Source organism: Dama dama, chromosome 25, assembly GCF_033118175.1.
Source record: "Dama dama isolate Ldn47 chromosome 25, ASM3311817v1, whole genome shotgun sequence".
Lineage (NCBI taxonomy): Eukaryota > Metazoa > Chordata > Mammalia > Artiodactyla > Cervidae > Dama > Dama dama.
In genome coordinates, this window is record NC_083705.1 from 13,723,398 (window position 1) to 13,745,246 (window position 21,849).

Here is a 21,849-nt window from a genome sequence, read left to right on the forward strand (position 1 = left end):
CTGTCAGTTTGTAAAATGGGAACACATTGGGGCTCTGCCAGTCTGCAGGGAGAGCAGAAAGTCCTGCACCGCTGTGGGGAGAAGCATGGCCCTCGTCCCCACCTCCCTGCTTCAGGCCAAGTCTCTGGAACGCTGAAGTGGGGCTCTGCAGAGTCTGGCTGTTCTGAATTTAAACGCTTTTATGCCTATGGAACATCCCAAAGCTCACATTTGTCTTTTCTCAATTGACTAAATGCACCTTGATTGTGAGTTAGCTGAATTTTCAATCGTCTTCCCAAAATATTTAGTTTTTTTCGTCCTCTTCATTAAAACTATCTCATGTCCTTGAGCTGTACCTCATGAAGGAGGAACAAAAATGCCCTTGTTTCTCCTGACACTTCTTACAGACTGTGTATCAAGGAACCACCCCTGGGGACCATCGGGCCCTCACACCCTTCTGGAAGACTGACTTTGGTGAGCCCAAGCCGAGGTGAGGAGGAGACAGGAGCAGTAACCCCATGAAAATTACGTGGTTTGTGTTTAAATCAAGACACCAAAATCAAAGGCAGCATGTGACAGACCCCACGTTGTTGCCAGAATTTAAAAAACTGGCCTCTCTTGCCAGGCTGAGAATCCACAGAGGCTGGCCAGAGAGAAGGCTGAGGAGCAGCCAGGAGCCTGTCCAGTTGTCATGTGGAATTTGCAAGAGGATCCTGGGCCAGGGTCCACAGAATTGCGTGTGTCCTGCACTGGGCCATGTTAGCACACCATGTTTCCTAGCTCTCTGGGAACCCAGACAAAGAAGAGACACTCATGGCAACCTGATTGCCAAGCTGTGCCTCCCTCTCAGCCCCCCAGATCTGGTGTCATCTTTACAGGTAAGCTGGGAAGTGTGTTAGGGTGGGTAGAGTAGGTCGGTGAACATGTCCTTGGCTGAACAACCTTTCTTGATAAGCGGGTGGGGCCCATCTGCATGGAGGTTGCTGGTGGGTGGAGGCCTTCCTTATCTAGCATTTTCATTTTTTAAAAATCAGTTTATTGTTACTTGAGTTGTTTATTATTATTATTATTTTTTTTTTTGGCATGCTGTGCAGATTTGTGGGATTTTAGTTTCTTGATCAGGGGTTGAACCTGTACCCTTGGCAGTGAGAGTGCAGACTCCTAACCACTGACCACCAGGGAATTCCCTCTAGCATTTTCCTAAATCCTTTCTGACTCTTAAGTCATGTCTGACTCATTGAGACCCCGTGGACTGCAGCATGCCAGGCTTCCCTGTCCTTCGCTATCTCCCCAGAGATTGCTCAAACTCATGTCCATTGAGTCAGTGATGCCATCCAATCATCTCATCCTCTTTTGCCCCCTTTCTGTCCATATGTAAGGTAGGCTTATTATATTTGCCAATGAAACAAAGCCAGGATAGAAGGTAATTCTGTAGGTGGCAGAAGGAAAGCTCCGAAAGATTTTGGTTTCAACCAAGCATGAACTCTAACAGAGATAGATGATAAATCTCACTTTACATCCATGAAGTCAGTTCCACCATCTTCACATCACTGGGAAAGGCGTGCCTCTAACTCCCTTCCAGAGTTTCCAACTCTGAAGGTCTTTCTTCAGGCCATAAAACTTCCTTCAGGTCCGCAGACCTCGCCCTGGATACCTGTCCTTGATGAAGTGGTTTCTGAAGCCACATGGGGATGTCTCACCTGACCCCACGCTGTGTCCTCCTATGCTAATACCATCCAGCTCTGGGGGACCCATTTGGGGGACAGAGTGAGACCTGGGTTCCTCGAGCCACAGGGAAGATATGAAATTACATGGTCGGGAGCTGGGCAAAGGCTCCCCCAGACCTTGGGGTAGGCTCTGCCGCTGAGCAAGAGGGGGCCTCCAAGTGCTGAAAACAGCCAGTGTGGAATGGGCCTTCCCGGCCCTGTGGCCACTGCTCTTTGTGACTTCTGGTGCCCAGACGGCCAATGCCCAGTCTTGGAATTCTGGGGTCTTCAGGGCTCTGGTCTCTGCAAGCTCTGCCTCACTTGTTTCTTTCAAGACCTGGATCCCACACAGCTGAAGATGTTTTTAGGGGTGTATATGTATATATGTATATATATATATATATATATATATATATACACACACACACACATATGTACATGCTCTCTGATATATTTTTTCATTTTTTTCTTTTCTCTCCCAACTCAAGTCCACACACACACACACACACACACAGAGCCTTCTGTGAATATTGGAAATGGAACCAATTACTCTAGGTTGCAGTAATTACTTTTATTTAACTCAAGTTAGGGACTTGTAAATCAATTCCATGCCCATTAGCAATATATGCTTGAGCCAAGCTATTTTTTTTCCCTTTCTTTTTTTAATAAGACCAGACAGTGTTGAATCTTTGAAAAAAAAGAAAAAACTAACTGGTGAATCTGAAGAAGAAAAAAAAACAACTAACACTTTTTTTTTTTTTTAACTGACAGCACATTCCATCTCCTCGGCAGTGTAGCACTAATGAAGATGTAAGTGTAAGGAAACCTATAATTGAATCCAGCATGTAGCAAGCATCATTGAACAGAATGCACAGCCAGCTGAGAGCTAGTGTGCTAGGGCTCTGGTCCTGTCTGGGTGGCCAGCACTTGGAAATATTTCTGGATTATGTCTTAGGCAGTGATCGCCATCCTCGTAGCCAAGGCAGAATAAAAATGGCTTCGAGCTAAGTCAGGGAACACCTGAGTTGCCTTGGATAAGGAAGCCCTTTGGTTGATAATTTAAAGGATAAGGACCTAGGAAAGGTGGTCCTAAGAAATAGAGGTGCTGGACTGTACCACTTTGTGGAGCTTTTATTCCGTTTCCTTGATGGTGCTTGTCAGCTTCCTCACAGGGGCCTGAGGTGCGTGTCTCCCTACATCACAGAGTTGGGGCAGCCCCTCGGGGACATGCTCTCTGGTCCCAGCCCTTGGGTTTCCAGCTCTCAGAGCAAACCTGATCAGGTCTGCTGACTAGTTCCTGCATCTGAGGACCCCCTTGGTGTGTGGGTCCGCGTGGGAGGGAGACTAGAGTAGAAATATGTGTTTTCCTTCGAAATTCCTTATTGATGATTCACTCTCTGGTGTCCCTGCTGCCCCCAGCTGCTCCGCCCCTGCTGTGGCTCCCTGGAGAGGCAGATCCTGATGGCGGTGCCTTGGCTCTGCACCACTTCCTGGCTGGGGAGGGAGAGAGCTGCTCTGCCAGAGAAACTGTGCTCTGAATCCACACCTGCCAAACAGGAAGGCATGGAGCGTTCCTCTGCAGGCCTCTCCGACCAGCCAGCTGCGCAGAGGAGCATCAGGCTAAGAACAGTTTGAACTGATTGGCTCTGGCCAGTTCCCCCAGGACCCATCACGCCCCCTTGCCTCCTGGAGAGCCGAACGAACATGTACTCAGTTCTTCGGGTCCTCTGCTGGGTGTTGCTGCCTGATGGAGAGCCCTGGAACTGTGCTTGTGTGGCACGGGTGGCAGATTTGCACAGTGACCCCCACCAGCCAGCTGCCCCCACCGCTCTCCCTGGCCCCTTGGGCTCAGCTGCAGTGCAACCACGGCCTTCCCTGGAGAACCGGCCTGATGTGCTGCCATGCCCTGTCCCGAGGCTCAGGAGACCAGCGTGGGGAGCCGCAGGGAAGTCCCTCTGTGTCTGCTGAGCAGGCGGCCTCAGTCTGGATATACAGCCCTTTCAGCTGTTGAACTCTTGTTGGAAGACACATTCCAGGGACATTCTTTCTGTCTGGAGCAGGGACTTGGCCTGAACGGCGAACCAGAAACCGGAACAAACTGCACCAGTTTGCTCAACCTCGAACCAAATCCAAATATATATATACTTTTTAATATCACTGAGAACCAAACCAGAGTTCTGGGGTTTGGTTAGGTTTGTTTTTCCACCAAAGAACGTTTAGTGAACAAGGCTGAGCCAGAACAGGGCTCATCTGTCTCTTCAAGTGACAAGAGGCAGTGAGAAAGGAACCTCACATGGATTTTTGGACCTAGTTGGCTCATGCGCAGAAAAGCACTAGAAGGCAGGGTTGGGCTGCAGAGATGGCACCCAGTCGACTTTAGGATGGAGAAACGATGGTGGCAGATCTCTGTTCAGAATACAGGACTAAGTCATGACTTCACGTCTCTGGGGAGGGTGCTTGAGGTGTGGATGGCCCAGAAGATTACTACCAGGCAGCCATAATGAATACAGGACGCCAAAGCTGGTTGCAACCACTTACAGAAGGTAGGGACTTTGATAAAATGATGTATCAATTGATTTTTCAGAATTGTTTTTCCTGGTCTTTTCTGGTCTAGTCAGTAGGTATTTCCTTGCTACCTGGCTCATGCTGGGGCAGATCCAAAAGAAGTAACAAGGGCCTGACCCCTGCTCTCTTGGAGCCCTTGGTACACTTTGGGTGTGTGCGTGTGTGACCCTGCATATTGTACCATAAAGAACCTGTAATGGTTTAAATAGTGTATCTCCAAATTCGTGTCCACCTGGAAACCCAGACTGTTACTTTTTCTGGAAATAGGGTCTTTGCAGATGTACTTAGTTAAGGATCTTGAGATGGAGTCATCCTGGACTTAAGATGGACCCTAAATCCAGTGACTGGTGTCCTTATAATAAGAGAGGGGGACACAGAGACAGAGGGAGAAGAAGGCCACGTGAAGACGGCGGCAGAGATGGGCATGAAGCAGCCACAAGCCAAGGAAGGCCTGGGCCACCAGGAACTGAAAGAGGAAGGAATCTCCATGGTGCCTTGGGAAGGAGTACAGCCTTATTGACGCCTTAAATGTAGACTTCTGGCTTCCTGAACTGCATTGGAGAGTAAATGCCCACTGTTTTAAAGCCACTCAACTTGTGATGATTTGTGATGGCAGCCACAGAAGGCGAAGACAGAAGTCCCTGGGACCCCAAGGGCTCGCCACACCCACGTCTCCTTTCTGAGGAACAATGGGGTCTTCTGTATGTTAACCACATTTGTGTCTTGTGACCTCGCTACCCTGGACACACATAATGGGATCAAGGATTAGCTGGAGATGTGAGGATGTCCATCCATGAGGTGCCTGGCCCCTTACCAACCAGGCCTTTGAAAAAGGGAGCACACACACTGAGCAGAGTCTTGATGGGCAAGATGTGGAGCCACGAGGCAGAAATCATGAGACCCGCAGAGCGGCGGGAGAGACGAGCTCGGGCAGGACCGCGTGCCGAGTCAGCAGCCACCTTGCCTGTGCTGAGGACACGGGTCAGGGTTTCCTGCTCCAAGAAGCCTGAATCTGGCTACAGCTGTGATTGTGTTTGTTTCCTGGGCTCCGCCACTTCCTCTGGATTCTTCCAATTCATCTGCCAAGTCCCGAGAAAACAAGAACCCAGGCACTTCGCTGTTCCCTGCAGTCTGAAACAGTCCAGCCAACACACAACACAAGCGAGACCACTGTAGAAAACCCGGAGTTTACATACAGTTGTGTTTAATCCAAGGCCCACCCAGACAGACTACTTCCTGGCTGTGTTACAGGTTGCTTAACCTCTCTGAGTCCCAGTGCCTCATCTATCAAATGGGGCTAATGCCATCCTTCAGAGGCTTTTGCGAGGATTAAATGAGCCATGGAAAGTGAAACATCCATTCCCATACCCGGCACAGAGCAGACAGTGGATCATCTCCTTCCCTTCAAGTGATGGTAATTCAGAGACTAGACTTGAGTCTGGGTCTTCAGTGTCAGAAACTCCCAGAGTGAACCAGTCTGACAACAGATTTCGAAAACACTTTGGTTGGGTTCAGTTCTGAGTTCACTAACAAAACTTAAATTTAGCATGGTTGGAAATTTAGCATCTCAGTATGGTTTGGGGTCTTCCTACCTCTGTTTGTTTTTATCTTGATTTAGTTGATATCCCAGAGAGAACCCATTCAGAGAGTCTTCATTCAGTCAGCAGAAATCTTGCAGAAAAAGATTTCTGAACCCAGTAGCCTGCCCAAACATTCCCTAGTTTATCAAATAATTTTTAGAAATCTGATAGGGACTTTCCTGGCTGCCCAGTGGTTAAGACTCCGTGCTTCAAATGCAGGGGGTGCAGGTTCAATCCCTGGGTGGGGAACTAAGATTCCACATGCTGCCTGGTGAGGCCAAAAAAAAAAAAAAAAATGATGTTAGAAATCTGTTAACACTCACTACTTCTCTGGACCTTGACAGTGTTACGTAGCCAGCTCAGAACTCACCCCACCCAGGTTCCCCAGTGCCCTGCCCTCCTCTGCTCCTCCAGCTTCGAGCCTCCCCATCCCTCAGTTCTTAAGAGAATGAAAAACTTAAGTTTTTTTTTTTAATGTTGACACGTGGAATCATTTTCATCATAGGCACAGCAACTTAAGAAAAACAAAGGAGAGTTTAGGCAAAACATAACATTATGTGATGCATCTTACTTTGTCTTCGGGAGGTTGAAATGCGTCTTAAGCCCCTTCTCTGCTCCAGGTCCTATCTCCTCGTCCTGACAGGTGTGCTTGGCAGACTGGTTCTGGAGCTGAGCAGTTCTGGTAGGTGGGTCTCCCCAGCACACGCTTCCTGGGGCACTACCTAGTCCTGTGTTCCCGGAGCAGCAGGAGGTGGTGAAAGGCAGGAGAGAAGAGTTTGGTGTGAATGGCTGCGAACACCAGCTTTAGACAAGGGCTGGTGAGGGATGGTGGGACAAGACATGGGCATGTACACTGAGAGGGCTGCTACAGTGTTTTATTTCTTAAAAAAAAAAAAAAAAAGATCTGCAGCAAGTAGGGCAAAATGTTTAGATGGAAAACTTGCTATGTGTATTCTCGAGACTTGCTTATATATTTGGAATACCTTATAAGACAGCTTTTTTCCCCAATATAGTTTATTATTATAAGATATTGAATACTGAATATAGTTCCCTGTGCGATTCAGTAGGATCTTGTTGTTTATCTATTTTATAGGCAGTAGCGTATTTCTGTTAATTACAAACTTCTAATTTGTCTTTCCCTACTTCTCCCCTTTGGTAACCATAAGTTCATTTTCTACTTATGTGAGTCTGTTTTTATTTTGTAAATCGGTTCATTTGTATCATCTTTTAAGATTCCTCATATAATTGATATCATATGATATTTGTCTTAGACTTACTTTACTTAATATGATAATCTCTATGTCCATCCTTGCTGCAGCAAATAGCATTATTTAGTTCTTTTTCATGGCTGAGTAATATTCCATTATATATACACACACCACATCTTCTTTATTCATTTATCTGTCAGTGGGCATTTTGGTGGTTTCTGTGCCTTGGCTATTGTGAATAGTGCTGCTATGAACAAAGGGTGCATATATCTTTTTGAATTAGAATTTTCTCTGGATATATGCCCAGGAGTGGGATTGCTAGATCATATTGTAACTTTATTTTTAGTTTTAAGGAACCTTTATACTGTTCTCCAGAGTGGTTGCACCAGTTTACATTCCTACCAACAGTATAGGAGGGTTCTTTTTTCTTCTCCCCAACATGTATGGTATGTAGATTTTTTGATTATGGACATTCTGACTGGTGTGAGGTGGTACCTCATTATTGTTTTGGTTCACATTTCTCTAATAATTAGTGATGTTGAGCATCTGTTCATGTGCCTGTTGGCCATTACAGCTTTGTTTTAAAAAATACTGGCAAAGAGAGATGTTGGATTTAAAAGCATTTTGTGTGTTAGATAAGTTTTTAATAGCACTCCATACAGAATTTGCTCTGTGAATGGAAACTTGGGTGTTGAAATACTCCTCAGCTTTGAATGACTTCCTAATTAAGCATATCACTGCGATCAAGGTTGAAATAGCTTTTTCGTCTCTCTGTGGTCAGAAAGAGCCACATGTCTGAGACACAATATAGACCTTGAAAGATGTGAAGGTTTCTTCAAATGGGACCTTCTTTGTGGTGGTATTTTTATACTTTCCATCCAGAGCCAGTTTATTTCTCAAGATTGTTCCTTGCTGGATACAAAGAGAAGTCTTTGTGCGATCACTGTGCTTGACTGGGGCACTCGCACCTGGAGTCGGTAGCCCCTGTGGAGATTCTTAGTGGGGTTCCAGAACAACTCTGCGTCGAGAGGGGGCCACTGAACGCTCACCCCTTGTGTGCTGGGCTTGTGTCCGTGTTCTCAGATCTCCGTCCATTGCTCAGCTGGTGCTCCTGGTGAAGACCTGTGGAGCCCCAGGGCTGGGGCAGGGCAGCAGGTTCATGCCCCGCACTGAGGCAAGCTTTAATTTGCTTCAGAGACGGTTGAGGACTGGGGCAGCACTATTTATGGAGCCTCGAACCGCTTCATTACGACCCGGTGCTGTTCAGATGGGTTTTTTTTGTTTGTTTCTCTATTGAGATATGTAATTATCCTTTCCTGGGCTGTGACCCTTCAGGCTGTGGAGAAGGCACACACAAGGACCTCCCATGGCTCATGCTGATCTGCTTGGCTTTCCAGGGGGTGCTCCCTGCTGATCTCAGCCAGTCCTTTGGGTAACAGGCGGGCTGAATAGATGCAATGGAGATTTGGAAGCCAGAGGGGGGCTGCTGTATCTTGGGTTTGTCTCATCACTTGGTTGAACTGCCTTTTTCTCATCTTTCTCCTGGCAGTGGTAATATCCAAATCAAAATGCCACTGGCTAAATGAAAGAGCCCCTGGTGGCCCATTTGAGCAACAAAATAAAGTAATATTCATTATAATCCAAAGTGAAAAATATCCATGAGTTGGTAGTGATATAAACAAATGATTGATAAATTAATAAATGAGGGAGAAGAGACAAATCTCTCCTACAGATGATCGCCAGATACTTTATGCCAGTGCTTCATCCCGAAGGAAGGGAGAATGTGAGCTGCACAGAGCATCTTCCTTTTAGGTACGAGGGACTTTGTTGTGGAAAGACCTGACTGCCAGGTGATCTAGTGTAATGTCAGCAATCATAAGTCAACTTGATGGCATGTGCCTTTGCTATGTTGTGATGAAAATAGCACTTTACTTCTGTGATCTTCCTCCCCCCAAAAAGTAACCTCAATCTAACCATGAGAAAAACACCAGACAAATTCCAATAATAGGGCAACCAACACTGTGCCTTACCTATGTTCCTCCAGACTGTCAAGGTCACAAAAAAAGAAGGAAAGTCTGAGAAACTGTCACAGCCCAGAGGAACGTAAAGAGATGTGAATACCTGAGTATAATGTGGTATCCTGGATGGGGCCCTAAAACAGAAAAACAAAAAAACAGCTAGAACCACAGAAACCTGAATAAATGATGAAATTTAATAATAAGATATAAATATTAGTTCATTAATGCTGAGAAATATGCCGTACTAATGTAAGATGCCAACTGTGAATGTGATGTGGAGTATTCCTTAAATGAGAACTCCATAGAATCTTTGCAGTTTTTCCTATAAATCTAAAACTGTTATAAAAACCAAAGCCTCACCTTAAAATTTTAAAGAAAACAGAAAAAGTATGCAGAGATGATTATAGCGAATATTTCTGCTGCATACATGCATATGCAATGAAGATTTTGTCATATTTATTTCAATCATTAAATAAGTAAATTATTAAAGATGAAAAATGTTGCATAGATCAACTGAAAGTATGGATATATATATAAAATAGATAATAAAGATTTACTTATGGCATGGGGAATGATATTCAAAATCTTACAATAACCTGTAATAGAAAAGAATGTGAAAAATAACTATATAATTACATCTCTCTGCTGTACACTTGAAGCTGATACAATATTGTAAATCAACTAGACTCTGATAGAAAAAGATTTTTAAAGTTCTCTCAAATTCCCCCACCTCCCCCCGCAAATACAGACGTGAAAGTATTATAGCATCTATGTTGGATGGACGATAGTTACAAGTTCTCTGTCTCATCCTACACTGAGAAGTGGGCTGTATTTCTCCACTCTCTTGAATCGGGGCAGAATGACGTCATGCCAGTACAAGATCTAACTTTGACAAGACTGACTGCTTCTGCTTTCTCCCTCCTGGAACCCAGCGGCCATGCTGTGGAGCAGCCCAGGCAGCCTTGTGAAGAAGCCCAGGATTCCTCACTTGTTGTTAGCCCAGCTGAACTCTCAACCATGTGAGTGAATCACATGGAAAATGTATCTTCCAGCTCCTGACAAACTGACCCTGTTGATACCTCTTGAATTTTAAGTGAAGTCGCTCAGTCGTATCTGACTCTTTGCTACCCCCAGGGACCAAGGGGGTACCCACCAGGCTCCTCTGTCCATGGAATTTTCCAGGCAAGAATACTGGAGTGGGTTGCCATTTCCTTCTCCAGGGGATCTTCCCAACCCAGGGATCAAACCCAGGTCTTCTGTATTGCAGGCAGACGCTTTAACCTCTGAGCCACCAGGGAAGCCCTTGTATTTTAGGAAATTGGTTTTAATTGCTTTGAATCTGTGGTTAAATTTGAGATTAAGTTCAGATCTTTAAAATATCAAAGCCTCTAGTTCATGAATATGGTTGTTGTTGTTCAGTTGCTCAACCATATCTCACTCTTTTGTGATTCCATGGACTGCAGCAGATGGGGAAGCCTCCATCCTTCATCTCCTGGAGTTTGCTCAAACTCATGTTCACTGAGTCGGTGATGCCACCCAACCATCTCATCCTCTGTCATCCCCTTCTCCTCCAGCCCTCAATCTTTCCCAGCTTCAGGGTCTTTTCCAGTAAGTCAGCTGTTCGCATCAGATGGCCAAAATATTGAAGGTTTAGCTTCAGCATCAGTCCTTCCAATGAGTACTCAGGGTTGATTTCCTTCAGGATTGACTGGCTGGGTCTCCTTGCAGTCCAAGGGACTCTAAAGAGTCTTCTCCAGCACCGCAGTTCAAAGGCATCAATTCTTTGGTGCTCAACCTTTCTTATTGTCCAGCATTCACACCCATTCATGAATATAGTATGTCCCAGCATTTATTTAGTCTTCCTTAATTTCTCTCATTAATGTTAATATTTTATATGCTGATACAAATAGTATTCTTTTGAAGTTTTATTTGCCATGTGCTTTTGACTATTATATACAAATAAAATTGATTTATTTTCTTTTCCCTTTTTTAAAAGTCTATTCAGCTATTTATGTAAGATTGGTATCATTTCTTCTATACATATTTAGAGGAATTTACTCAGAGGAAAGCCATTTTTGCCTGAAAGTTTCTTTGTATAGACTTTGTCGATTACAGTTGACTCAGTATTTTTAATGTGTGTAGGACTAGTTCAAGTTTTTTTATTTCTTCTCATGTCAGTTTTTTGTTAGTCTTGTTTTTCTGAGGGTTTTTTAATCTAAAATTTTAAATTTATTAACAAAAAGTTGTTCTTAATATTTTATCATTATCTTTTAAATATCTGTAGGCTTTGAACTGATGTTCTTTTTTCATTGAAGTTGGTAATTTGTGCCTTCTCTATTTCTTTCTTATCATACTTCCCAGAAACCTAACATTTTAATTATTCTTTTACAAGTGCCAGCTTTGGGGCATGTTGATTTTCTCTTCTGAAAGTCTGCTTTATATTTCATTAATTTCTACTCTTAGTTTTTATTATTTCTTTCCTTCTCATTTCTTTAGATCTAATTTGCAGTTCTTTTTTGAGATTGATATCTAGATTTTTTTCATCCTTTCTTCTTTTAAACTATGTGCATTCAAGACTATAACTTTTCTCATAACAGGGATGTAGTCACATCCCACATGTTTTGATATATTTTCACTATCATTTAGTTAAAGATATTTTCCAGTTGCCACTGAAATTCTTTTCCATGACCTATTTAAAAGTATATTACTAAATTTCCAGGCATTTGAGAAATTTCTACTTTTTTTTTTTTTATTGATTTCCAGCTTAATTTTCTGTGGTCAGAGAATGTACTCTGAGTGGTTTCAATTCTTTGAAACTTGTTGAAACTTCTTTTATGGCCAGCGTAAATGTTCCATGTACGCTTGAAAAGACTGGACATTGTTTTGGGCACAATGTTCTGTACATGCCAATATATCAAGTCTGTTAATTGTGTTATTTAGATTTTATATATCCTTACAGATTTTTCCTACTTATTGTATATTTTAATTGAGAGAAGTGTGTTAAAGTTTCCTTTAGGAGTATAGATTTGCCTTTATTTCCTTATAATTTTGTCAATTTTTGTTCTGTGTATTCCAAGCTATGTTTTTAATGTACATATAAATTGACAAATTGATGCTTCTTTGAGAATTAATTTTTTAATCATTGTAAACTTTTATCTTTGTCCTCATTATGCTTCTTGCCTGAGTCTGCTGTGCTGTCCGGACACCTATATCAGGGCCTCCCCTGGTGGCTCAGCGGTGAAGAATCTGCCTGCAGTGCAGAGTCTCGGGAGGCACGAGTTCAATCCTTGGGTCGGGGAGATGCCCTGGAGGAGGGCAAGGCAGCCCACTCCAGTGTTCCTGCCTGGAGAATCCCTCGGGCAGAGGAGCCTGGTGGGCTACAGACCAGAGGCTGCAAAGAGTTGAACACCACTGAAGCAACCTAGCATGCATGCGTACCTACAACAGTTTACTTTGGGTGGTTCCCTTGTGGTATCTTTTATGGTCTTTAATTTGTGACTACTCTGTGTGCTATATTTTAGGTGTATCTCTAGTAAATAACAGGCTTTCCTGGTGACTCCGATGGTAAAGAATTTCCCTGCAATTCAGGAGACCCGGATTCGATCCTGGGGTTGGGAAGATCCCCTGGAAAAGGGAATGGCTACCTACTCCAGTATTCTTGCCTAGAGAATCCCATGGACAGAGGGGCGTGGCGGGCTACAGTCTATGGGTTCACAAACAGTCGGACACAATTGAGTGACTAACATACTTTCTAGTAAGCAGCATAAAACTGAATTTTATTTTCTAATTTGGTTTGATAATTGTAGACTTTTAATTGAAGTACTTAATCCACTTACATTTAATGTAATTACTGTTATATTTGGGTTTATATTTACCATCATGATACTTGGCCAAGCTACTGGATAATAAGTGGAAATAATAGTTAACGCCTCCTTCCACTCATTTTCTTCACTTCTCTCTCTCTTGTTCCTCTCCTATCTCATTGCTGATGCTGCTAGGTCATTTGTATCGCGTCTGACTCTTTGCGACCCTATGGACTATACTCCACCGATTTTCTCTGTCCATGGGTTTCTCCAGGAATACTGGAGTGAGTTCCCATGCCCTCCTCCAGGGGGTCTTCCCGACCCAGGGATTGAACCTGCATCTCTTAGGTCTCCTGCATTGGTAGGCAGGTTCTTTACTACTAGTGCCACCTGGGAAGCCCTTCCAACCTCATTATCTGCTTCTTAATTTTGTTTCTCTTTGCTGTGCCTCTGTCTTCCCAGACTTTTAATTATTGGAGTTTCCTCTTCAGAGGCCTAAGAATAGTTTCTTCTCTACACATTCCTTAGGTGATCTTACCTGTTCTCAAGGCTTTATATAGGTTGCCAACTTCAAAATTTATAGCTTCACGCTTGACCTCCTCCCTGAACTTCAAATACATATATCTAATGTCATGCGTCATCATCTAGATGTCAAATAGGCATCTCAAAACTAATATTTCCAAAACTGAGGTCCTCAGTGAGAACTTCCATGTCATTCTTTATGCAATCTTCCTCATATCAATAAGTAACATCTCTGTTTTCTCACTTCTTAGGTGCCAAACTGGGGACCTTTCTTCACTCCTCTCTTTGTTAATATCCAATTCATCAGGAAAGCCTGGTTGAAGCTATCTTCCAAACACACCCACAGCCTGACCACTTTCCCCCACCTGCTTGGCTCTCAGCTCGGTCCAAGCCTCTGCCAGTTCCCACCTGCTTTATTGCAATTGCCTCCTACCTGGTCTCCTTGCTTCCAAACTAGCTCCCATGAAGCCTGTTCACATAACTGCTGGAATGATCTTTGCAAAGCACGCATCACATCACACCACTTCTATGCCTTCTGTCTTAATTAGAGTAAAAGCCAAAGTCTCTACCTTGGCCTCGAGCCCTGATTGATTTAGCACCATTTTGCCTTTCTGTCCTCACAATCTCCTATCCTCCCTTCATTCACTCTGCTCAGTCACACACTGACTTTTCTGCTTTTCCTTATAAATACCAAGCATCCCATCATCTCAGGGCCTTTGCATGTGTGGTGTATCCTCGTCCTTCACAACTTTGCATGGCTCACTCATTCACTTTCTTAGTTAGTCTGGTCTAATATTCACTCGTGGGCCATCTTACATATTTTATATAATATATAATATATAACATAATATATAATATATATAATATGTTATATAATATATAACAGTATATATATTATAAATATATAATATTTTATATAATATCAAAGAAGTCCTCATTTTCTTACCCTATGTCAGTTTTTCCTATAGCTCTCATCACTGCATGGTGTATTATATATTCATTAAAAAAATTTTTTTTTACACTCTGTTTTCCTCCACCATAAGCTATGAGACACAAGAACTAAAGAACTGATATATCTTTAGAACATAGGTCGATGTCTAGCATAGAGTGGGCCGCCCATAATAGTTATTGAATGGATGGATGGATGAGATGCATTTTTACAACAAGCCTGTGAAGTTGACAAGGGTAGATGTTGTTATCTGCATCCCCAAGAGGAAGTTGAAGCTCAGAGCCTTGAGATGATTTATAGAAACCACAGAGCTGTGAAGTGGCTTAGCTGGAGCTCAAACACGTCTCCTGCTCAGTTCCGGGCTGATTCCACAGCCACACATATCTCAACCATGGCAGATTCCATACTGACAGCCAATGCTGACAAACATTTTTGAAAGCAAGGGTCAGCCAGACTCTAAAGTCTCCTTTGTTCCAGTTTCCACACAGATCAACAATACCAAATGTGGGGGAGTGGCAAGCCTTTTGATGTATGTAGTTTCTTCAAGGTTTGCCATGGGTGGAAAAGAAGTAGAAGCTGAGTGACTTCTAAGTGTCCTTGTTACCAAGAATGATGCTTCTCTCAACTTAGACATGTTAAGAAAGCATGTAGGTCTCAGAAATTACCTTGCAAACAAGAAGGGAGAGTTTTAGTTACAAGAGAAATGTTGTTGGATAAATGGAGAAAAAAATGAAAGGAAGGAAGGAAGAAATTATATTGTTGATTTGAGATGCTGGATCAAGCCATACCTGAAGTAAGAGAACTACCTCTGGGCTTAATAGTAATATGAACCAAAATTCCTTTTAGTGTTTAAGCTAGTTTGAGTTAAGGTCTCTGTCAGTTATCTCAACAAGCATATGAGAGAAGGGACATGGATTATTTTATTCAACGCTCTGTTCCCAGGGTGTTACCTGGCATGTAGTAGGTGCTCAAGATATATGTTGAAATGATAATGAATGACCAAATGTCCATTTTTCACTGTTTTTGATATTGTCTGACCAAAACCCCAAATCTAGTTCTAGGTTCCACAATATTCATAAGAAAAATTAAATTGTGTATAGTGTGTGGTTTTTTAAAAAAATATGTTTAAAACTTTGGGATCAGACAATCCTCAATCTCTTTGTGACCTTAGGAGCATGTAATCTCTCTGGAACTCAGTTCCTCAATTTATGAAATAGGGGCGATAGTACCCAACTCACAGGAGGATGGTGGGACTGAATGAGGTAATGTCTGTCTGCCACCGAGTCGGACTCTGTGAGATCTTGGTTTATGCACCGTGCCAACAGCATGTAGCATGGATGCTTAGGGCAGATTCAGCATATAGGAGGCTTCGCTGTCATTCCAGGAGGTATGAAGGACAATCTGGAGCTGTGAGGAAAGTTGGCTTTGGAGGCAGATCTGAGCTTGAATCTTGTTCATTTCCTACTCAACCAATCTCTACTGAGGACTCACTTTGTGCTGGCAACTTTTCTAGACACCTGGGGTCCAGCAGTAAAAAAGACAAAAGATCTAACTTTGTGGTGTTTTCATTTCAGGGAAATGAAATGGGATGTCTACAGTAAACAGCAGAATAAATCAGACCACATCTGTGTTACAAACAAAAGTAAGCAGTTTATTAACTCTATGACAAGTTATTTTTAACTTTGGCTTCTTTCTCTTAGCACAATGCATTTAAGATTTATCCACATTGTTGAGTTTAACTGTAGTTTGTAGTTTTTTAAGGAAGATTGTATTATTGTATTACTACAGTTTGTTCATTCATTCACCAGTTGAAACATAATTCTTTGGGGTTGAGTTTTAGTCAGAAGTCTCCAGAGAAACAGAACCAATAGGATGCAAATATATAGAAAGATTTATTTTAAGGAATTGGTTCACGCAACTTTAAGGAGGCTGACAAGTCCAAAACCTACAGGATGTGTTGGCAGGCTGGAGACCCAGGAAAGAGCCCAGGTTACTGTTCAAGTCTGAAGGTCATCTGCTGGCAGAATTTCTTCTTGCTTTCTGAGATTTTTTTTCAGAAACATTTATTGGTTGGATTTTTTTTTTTTCAAATACTTGTTTTTTAAAATTATTGAGATGGTCATTGATTATTTTGCTACTGTGATGAATTACGTAGCTCAGCTGGTAAAGAATCCTCCTGCAATGCAGGAGACCTCAGTTTGATTCCTGAATGGGGAAGATCCCCTGGAGAAGGGATAGGCTACCCACTCCAGTATTCTTGGCCTTCCCTGGTGACTCAGATGGTAAAGAATCCATCTGTAATGCGGGAGACCTGGGTTCGATTCCTGGGTTGGGAAGATCCCCTGGAGGAGGGCGTGGCAACCCACTCCAGCATTCTTGCCTGGAGAATCCCCATGGACAGAGGAGCCTAGTGGGCTGCAGTCCATGGGGTTGCAAAGAGTTGGACCCAACTGAGCGACTAAGCACGCACATGCGTGATGAATTACATTGATTCTCTTTATATATAATGCTAGATTGAATTTGCTGAGGATTGATTAATCTATATTCATGAGAGATATTGGTCTCTATTTTTCTTGTAATGTCTCTGGTTCTGATGTCAGAGTAATGCTGGACTCATATAATGAGTTGGGAAGTATTTCACCTTTCATTTTTGGAAGAGATTGTGTAGACTTAGTATGAATTCTTAAATGTTGGTGGAACTCACTAGCAAAGCCACCTGGGCCTGGAGCTTGCTTGTGTGAAGGTTTTAAACCAAAATTTTAATTTCTTTATTAGATATAGGGCTACCAGAGTATCTATTTATTCTTTTTCCTTTTTTTTTTTTTTTTCTTCAGTACATGAGCTTATTTGCTCCGAGGCTTCTGGGATCTTTAGAGCTCAGGGATTAAAGCAGGGTCTCCTGTATTGGCAGGTGGATTCTTTACCTCCGAACCACCAGGGGAGTACTCTATTTATTTTTAAATAACTTCTAGTAGTTTGTGTCTTTCAGTGAATTTGTTCGTTTCCTCTAAGTTGTAGAATGTTTTGGCATAATGTTCAAAATATTCTTGTGTTATCTTTTTGATATGTGTAGAATCACATGGTACCCCTCTCATTCCTAATGTTGGTGATTTGTGTCTTTTGTCTTTTTCATGATAAGTCTGGGTAGATGTTAATTTTCTCAAGGAACAAAAAAAACTTGATTTCATTGATTTTGTTTTTTCTGTTTTTGATTGTATTTGTTTAGGTAGTGATCTCCATTTTTTTTCCTTCCACTTACTTTATGTTTCATTTACTTTTTTATTTTCTAGTTTCTTAATATCAAAACGGGTGTCATTGATTTGAGACATTTCTTCTTGGGCATTTGGTGCCATAAATTTCCCTCTGAGTCCTGCTTTACTTACAGCTACCCCAGGGACTGTAGCCTGCCAGGCTCCTCCGTCCTTGGGATTTTTCCAGGCAAGAATACTGGAGTGGGTTGCCATTTCCTTCTACAGGGGATCTTCCCAACCCAGGGATTGAACCTGGGTCTCCCGCACTGCAGGGAACTCTTTACCATCTGAGCCACTAGGGAAGGCCTTCCATTTTACAGATTGTCGGTTATTGTATTTTCACTTTTTAATTCAATTCCAATGCTTCATAATTTCTCAGTTGACTTATTCTTTAACTCATGGAGAGAGGAGCCTGGTGGGCTGTAGTCCATGGGGCTGCAAAGAGTCAAACACAACTGAGCAACTAACATGCTCACTTTTTTAACTCACGAGTTATTTAGGAGTGTATCACTTTGTTTCCAAGTACTTGGATATATTTCTGTTATTCATTTCTAATTAAATCCCACTGCTCTCAGAGAACATACATTATATGACTTGAATTCTTTTAAATTTGTTAAGGCTTGGTTCACAGCCAAGAATACACTCTGTCTTGGTAAATGTTCTGTGTGTTTGCCGCTGCTGTCAGATGAGCTTTATTATCTCTGGTGTTATCCCGAGTCTGAAATTAAAATAACCACTCCAGCTTTTCAAAAAATTAATTTTAGCATGATGCAACTTTTCCTTCTATTTACTTTAACCTATTTGGGTCTTTATACTTAAAGTGGGTTTCATGTGAATGGCAGGCAATTGTTTCGCTTTGAAAAATATCCAACAATTCCTACCTTTTAAAGGGCAATGTTTTCATCATTTCCATTTAATGTGATTATTGATACGGTTAGGTTTAGATCTACCGTCTTGCCATTTATTTTCTTGCCTCCTGTATTCTCTGTGTCTTTTTTTCTCCTTTTCTGATTTTTTTGATTATTTTTAATTTTTTTCTTGTTTACTATTAGTCATACTTTTGTTGTTGTTTTAGTGGTTGCTTTAGGCTTTATAGTATTCATCTGTGTCTTATCACAGTCTTTCTTCAAGTGGTAATTATGTTACTCCATGTATAATATAAGAATCTCGCAGTAGTATATTTGTTTCTCCTCTCCAGCCTTTATGCTCTTGTTTCATCCATTTCACTTGTACTATTTATAAACCCATCAATCCAATGTCATTATTTCCATTTAAATAATCCGTTAAAAAGTATTTAAGTATTAAGAAAGAGTCTCATACTTACAAACAGAGTTACTAAATCTCATATTTACAACAGAGTTATCAGAGCTTTTTATTTCTTTACATAGATCCATATTCCCATCTGTTAAAGCTTCGTTCTGTTTCTTGAGGCCGTTGGTTAGTTCCTTAACTTGGTGTATTTGAGAGAAATTGTTCTCTTTTCCCTTCACTGCCTTGCTGTCCACTTCATGTCGTGAAATTTCTGTCCTAAACAGTGAGGACTCAGACACTGGTTCCTTCACCCAGGAGGAAGAGAGCCTCTTGCGTGTTAGCGTCTCGTGTCTGGCACTGCATCACGAAGGGTTCCAGGGGTCGTGCAGATGGCACGCTAGACTGAGTCAGTGTCATTCCATGCCTCAGTTTACCTCACAGTCCCCGCAGATAGGCTGAGAACTAACTAGAAAAAGCTCGAAAAGTTATTTGGAAGTGAAAACTACACCAGAAGGCTTGAAGTCTTTCTGACCATGCTAATCTGCAGAGCCAGTCATTCTGTCGGAATCCCAGTAGTCCTGCCTCACTGCTTGCGTGCTGATTCCATCACTAAGGGCTCCTGGGGGGTGGCTTGATTCATTAGGACTTTATTGCTTTCACTGAGTGTGCTTTTTTACCGGATGTGATCACAACAACCAGAACTAAATTAAACTTGTCAAAGTAATAAAGAAGAATCCTTTAGAAGGATGGATTATCCTGAACTTTTCTTTCAAAGTGACACATCTTCCTATTTCTCGAGCACGTTGAAAGGGAGAGGGGTTCCCCTTGACCTTTACTTTTTACCCATGGCAAAAAAAATTCAAAAAGATTATATCTTATTATCATTACCATTTAAATATTTATCCATTAATTCAGTGAGTGGCAACTAAATCTCTTGACATTTGAATTGGTGTTTGACGGTTTGCTATTGATGGTTTGCCTTTACGAATAAAAGGATGTCAGAGTTTTGAGTTGGAAGGAAGTGGGAGCATCTAAAGTGCCATATTATGATTCAAATGTACAAGGAAAAAAGGTAAGGAAAGAAAATCCATTTGACTATAATGTTTGTGGCATTTTCCTTCTGCTGTTCCAAGTGTTGTGATGTAAGGTGGTTAACTAAACAGCTACTGATGACTTGTTCCTTCACTCCCCACCAGGTGTCTGTTCGGAAACTATGACTACTCAATCTAAAGTACCCTAACTTGTTACTGTGTAAATTCCGATTCCACTTTATTTTCCTTTGTAATACTTATCTCCATCTGGAATTACATTATCTGTTTGCTTGTTTATTGCCTGCCTTCTTTACTGGAATGTCAGCTTCAGAGGGCAAGGAATTCTTGTGTTTTCTTCATCATGCTACCTCTAGTGGCTCAAACAGTGCCTGGAAGGTAGCAGTACTCAGTAAATAATTGCTGAATAAATAAATGCACGTATAAATGGATAAATGACTTCTAGAGAAGATAATTTAATTTTAACAGACCACTTAGCCCAATGCAAGTAGTGCCAATATAGACATGTTAATGCTATATTTTAAACCAATTGGATTCAATTTATAAACAGTTTTTACTTAAAAAAACTAATTTATTAATTTTAGTTGGAGGCTAATTACCTTACAGTACTGTAGTGGTTTTTGCCATACACTGACATGAATCAGCCGTGGGTGTACATGTGTCCCCATCCTGAACCCCCCTCCCACCGCCCTCCCCATCCCATCCCTCAGGGTCATCCCAGTGCATCGGCCCTGGGCGCCTTGTCTCATGCATCGAACCTGGACTGGCGATCTGTTTCACATATGGTAATACACGTTTCAGTGCTATTCTCTCAAATCACCCCACCCTCACCTTCTCCCACAGAGTCCAAAAGTCTATAAACAGTTATTACTAATCAAAGTTGGAATGTGACAGAGGAAAGAAAAGATTGGGGAAAGGGAAGAGTGTTGATGACCTCAACTCACAAAGTTGAGATACATATGAGAAGTGACAGAAGAAGAAATAGAGGTTTCAGTTAAAGTTCCAGTGGTAATCAATGGATATAACATACACACACACAAGCAACTGTGGAAGGCAGAGAAGGATGACAAAGTGATAGCATAATTGAACCATATGTTTATCATTTGTATTAGAGGCAACAGATATTATTTACAGTTAATAAAGTAATGGGGAGGAATTAAGCATATATTTCAGAATAGTGGAGTCAATGAATTAAAGAACTTTAAATAGAAGCAGTAGAAATCCTCAGCAGTATGCAAGCATGCTAGCTTTCTCTCATCTGAAAACAAATTACTTTTTATTTCCCATTTAACTTCTGTCCCATTTCTCTGGACCTAGTTACTCAGTACGATGATGGAAATTACAGACAAGAAATGGAGAGAATGGATGAAGCCACAAAGAAAGGGAGGGAAGAAAAAGGCCAGGGGGGAGGAGGATGCATCTGTGACCAGAGCCCTGAGCCCAGAGTTTGCCTCCAGGGAGGATGGGGAGTGTTTATCGTGGATGTGCCAATGCTGACAAGGAGCTGGAAATCACCTGAGTAGCCTGGGGGAAAGCTGAGCAAATGAATTGTGATGCATTAAATCCATGGAACTATTCTGCAACTACGTACCAAAACATGTTTGGTTTTATCTATGGGCGAGGAAAGCTATGATGCCTCCTCAAGAGAGAAAGGTGAGCCTTGGATGTGTGTATTGATAGCCTCAAGCCAAAAGGCTGCCTATGCACCTATTTTACGTGAGCAGGAGAGGCGGAAGGTTATCCTCTTCCTCCTTTAAGAAGAGGGAAAGAAGTTAAAGTGTCAGTTCCTCAGTTGGGTCGACTCTTTGTGACCCCATGGACTGTAGCCCACCAGGCTCCTCTGTCCATGGATTCTCCAGGCAAGAAAAATGGAGTGGGGTGCCATTCCCTTCTCCAGGGGATCTTTCCAATCCAGGGATCAAACTCAGGTCTCCTGAATTGCAGGCAGAATTCTTTACCCTCTGAGCC

General features: G+C 42.1%; 1 long non-coding RNA gene across 1 annotated transcript in view; it reads left to right on the forward strand.

Moving 5' to 3' along the window:
- The window catches only part of LOC133046646 (uncharacterized), a 237,066-nt gene that overhangs the window by 184,148 nt on the left and 31,069 nt on the right, over positions 1–21,849 (forward strand). The window contains exon 5 of the long non-coding RNA XR_009690539.1: positions 15,905–15,972. This is a non-coding gene — a long non-coding RNA (uncharacterized LOC133046646). The remainder of the gene's footprint in view (positions 1–15,904; positions 15,973–21,849) is intronic.